General features: G+C 47.9%; 1 long non-coding RNA gene across 1 annotated transcript in view; it reads left to right on the top strand.

Annotated features, from left to right (window-relative positions):
• Positions 1 to 4102, top strand: part of LOC105546829 — a 5891-nt gene continuing 1789 nt past the window's right edge. The window contains exon 1 of the long non-coding RNA XR_001007147.1: positions 1 to 141. This is a non-coding gene — a long non-coding RNA (uncharacterized LOC105546829). The remainder of the gene's footprint in view (positions 142 to 4102) is intronic.

The following is a 4102-nucleotide window of genomic DNA, read 5'->3' as shown; positions in this document are numbered from 1 at the left end:
GATTTCCGGTTCCCGCGGGGCGCTGCAAAGCTCGGGGAGTGGTGGTCTCCCTTTTCTCGGAGTCAGTTGTGGGAGTTAGGGTCTTATTCTGATCTTCCCTCGTACCCCGCTCCCCCGTCCTCCGAGGTGGCACTTGCGCAGGTGAACGTTCCCTCTGTCCCCTTCCTTCTTCTTCCTACCCCGCGCACGCTCGCTCGCGGCCACAGTGGCTGCCTGCCCCAGGAGCTGGGAGTCCCTGCCTGTGGGGTAGAAAAATGATTGAAATGTGAGACCTGCGGGCTCCTCGGGCTAACTTGGACCTCACCTCAGCTCCGGAGGTGGACCTCGTCCTGGGGCCCTAGAAGCCCATTTCCGGACCCGGGCTAGGCCTTCGGAGCCCCGGCCGCATAGTGGGAGGAGTCGGGCTCAGCTCCCCCTACCACACCCGGGATTATTTTTATCGGTTGAGTCATCGCACTCCCTTTTATCCTTGTGGCCTTGGGCAAGTCCCCTCTTTCCGAGCTTCACTTTGCTTATCTGTGAATGGAAATGACAGTGTCTACCCCGTGGGCTATCGGGAGAATCAGTTGTGAGGGAATGCAGTGTGGGGTGTCTGGCCCGCGGAATTCCACAAATGGTAGTAGCAGTTGATGTCAGTGGAGGCTCCTGGGGCAGTAATTTATCAAGAATTTAACCTGAACTAAGGATCATACGGAGGAGGATCTATGTGTAACGTTCGGCGCAATGTCAGGAAATAAGGGCGCAGTACACTGGAGTTATTTTATCTTTTTTTGAGCCGGAGTCTCGCTCTGTCGCCCAGGCCAGAGTGCAGTGGCGCGATGTCGCCTCACTGCAAGTTCCTCTGCCACATGGGTTCAAGCGATTCTCCTGCCTCAGCCTCCCGAGTAACTGGGATTACAGTCGCTCTTCACCACGCCTGGCTAATTTTTTCCATTTTTAGTAGAGACGGTTTCACCATGTTGGCCAGGCTGGTCTTGAACTCCTGACCTCAAGTGACCCACCCGCCTCGGGCTTCCAAAGTGCTGGAATTACAGGCATGAACCACTTGCACCTGGCCTGGAGTTATTTTTTCTCACTGGGTTTTTGAGAAAAAATGAGTTTTTAACTGGTGAGGATAAGTTTGTGTTTGGCAAGTCGTCTTCTGAAGCTGATAGGATTTATAAGCCGGGTAAATTGTGCTGGTTCATCCTTGAGAGCCAGCCTTAAGAATTGGCCCACTGACTGCCAGGCGTGGTGACTCCCAAAGCCTGTAATCCCAGCACTTTGGGAGGCCGAGGCGGGTGGATCACCGGAAGTCAGGGGTTCGAGACCATCCTGGCCAACATGGTGAAACCCCATCTCTACTAAAAACATAAAGATTAGCCTGGTGTGGTGACGGGCTCCTGTAATCCCAGCTACTTGGGAGGCTGAGGCAGAGAATTGCTTGAACCCAGAAGGCGGAAAGGTTGCAGTGAACCGGGACCGTGCCACTGCACTCCAGCCTGGGCCACAGAGCAAGACTCTGTCTCAACAAAAATAAAAATAAAAATAAAAATAAAAAAGGGTCACTGACAGACTGTTCCTAGAAACCTGAGTTGTAAAGACGTTGGGTGCTAGGAGCTAGAAGAAGTGATAAAAGGGTGTTTTCCTAAGTGGGTTAGGGGTTTTCACTCAGAAAGGTTTTTGGGCAGGAGGGGAAAACCTGAAAAGTTTTCTTCCTCTTGAGTTGTTATAAAAGTAATACATATGTGTAGTTAGAAACCAATACAGAAAGATGTAAAATGAAAAGTGTTCCCCCTTCTACTGTATCTGCCCTTCAGAAGTAAATACAATTGATTTCTTTGATAACCTTCCATGTATTATTTGGATATATAAGGTTTTATTTGCTTGTATGTATGTATTTTTAATTTCCTCAGATGGGGGGGTCATACTACACATCGATCAGGACCTTAGTCATGTAATATTGACAGCTTTAATCACCAGTACTCATAAAGCCTGCTTCATTTTTTACATGGCGGCACCACTGAATGGTTGACTGTACTTCAGTCATTTTCCTGTTGATGGTCACTTAGGTTGTTCCCAAGATTTTGCTTTCCCACGGTGTTTCACCTATAACCTTTCTTGTACGAAATATTTTAGTCTAAGTCACCCCTAAGTGATTCTACTTTTCCCTACTCACCACCCTAGGTTAGTAACAGCTTACTTTGGGGGATGAGCACACCCTATTAACTGAAAAAAACCAAGATAATATGAGAAGAATTGGTGTACTCCCAAGAATATCCAAGCTGCTGGGTCCAGAATCAATTAAAGTCTGCTAAGAAATGGGTCAGGGAACCTTTAGAGAAGGGTGACTAGGTGCTGGGTGCATGGCAGCTAGTCAGCGTTAGTGATTGCTGGCTTCTGGCAATTGTTGCCCAGGAAACAGATTTGAGAGATTCTCTGAGGTGGGAGGGATTTTAAATGTCAACTCTCCTGCAATGTTTTATATGTCAGGAAAGGATTAGTTCTTTGAGGGAACAGAGTATTAAAGGAGACGATGGGCCGGGCACGGTGGCTCACGCCTGTAATCCCAGCACTTTGGAAGGCCGAGGCAGGGGGATCATGAGGTTAGGAGATCAAGACCAACCTGGCTAACATGTTGAAACCTCGTTTCTACTAAAAATACAGAAAAAATTAGCTGGGCGTGGTGGCACGCGCCTGTAGTCCCAGCTACTCAGGAGGCTGAGGCAGGAGAATTGCTTGAACCTGGGAGTTAGAAGTTGCAGTGAGCCAAGATCGTGCCACTGCACTCCAGCCTGGGCAACAAAGCAAGACTCCGTCTCAAAAAAAAACCAAAACAAAACGATGATCCTTGAAAAGTGACTGCATCATGGGGCTGTACCCTAATGTGAGAATTAATTTAGTCATTTCTATTATTTGAACTCTCTTATTTTAAACTTAACATAGGATGTGTTTTCCTGTAAATAACTCCTTTTTTGAACTGGGGCCCTAGCCCAAATGAAGCAAAGGCTTTTTTTTCTGGCATTTTACAGGTATTTAATTTGGCCACCCCCCTCCCCCTGCTTACCATAGCTGGTTTGATAATCCTGGAGCTCTCAAATATCCAGAGGGTTGGAATTGTACTCTATTAGCATTTTGACAAGTCCCATACACTGATCAGAGGTGCTTCATTCTTGATCTTAACCTGGGTTCTTTTTTTTGGGGGGGGGGCGTGGGTAAGGACTCTGTTGCACAGGCTGGAGCACAGTGGTGTGATCACGGCTCACTGCAGCCTCTACCTCCCGGGCTCAGGTGGTTCTCCCACCTCAGCCTCCCTAGTAGCTGGGACTACAGGCTTGTGCCACCACACCCAGATAATTTTTTTGTTTTTGTATTTTTTGTAGAGACAGGGTTTTGCCATGTTACCCAGGCTGGTCTCGAATTCCTGGGCTCAAGTGATCCACCTTTTTTTTCCCCCCGAGATGGAGTTTTGCTCTTGTTGTCCGGGCTGGAGTGCAGTGGCACGATCTCGGTTCATAGCAACCTCCGCCTCCTGGGTTCAAGCGATTCTCCTGCCTCAGCCTCCCAAGTAGCTGTGATTACAGGCCATGCACCACCATGCTTGGCTCATTTTTGTAATTTTAGTAGAGACAGGGTTTCTCCATGTTGGTCAGGCTGGTCTCGAACTCCTGACCTCAGGTGATCCACCCACCTTAGCCTCCCAAAGTGCTGGGATTATGGGTGTGAGCTACCTCGCCTGGCTTTCTTTTTCTTTCTTTCTTTTGTCCTTTTTTTTTTTTTTTTTAAGAGATCTCGCTATGTTGCTCAGGCTGGAGTGCAGTGGCTATTCACAGGTGCAATCATACATAGTGCACTGCTCCTTTGAAGTACTTTTTAATGTTTGCTATTCTTTAATCATGATGAAAGAGATAGACTAGGGAAGTAGAAAGTCAGTAGATTAGATATTAATGAACTGACCTTATTCTCCTCTTTTGGCACCTCTTCATAAATTGCTTTGTAGACATAGCAAATGGTATATAAAAATGGTTGGAAGGGCCGGGCGTGGTGGCTCACGCCTGTAATCCCAGCACTTTGGGAGTCTGAGGCAGGCAGATCACGAGGTCAGGAGTTTGAGACCAGCCTG

This window comes from Mandrillus leucophaeus, unplaced genomic scaffold (genome assembly GCF_000951045.1).
Source record: "Mandrillus leucophaeus isolate KB7577 unplaced genomic scaffold, Mleu.le_1.0 Scaffold370, whole genome shotgun sequence".
Taxonomy (NCBI): Eukaryota; Metazoa; Chordata; class Mammalia; order Primates; family Cercopithecidae; genus Mandrillus; species Mandrillus leucophaeus.
This window is presented reverse-complemented; position numbering and strand designations above follow the sequence as displayed.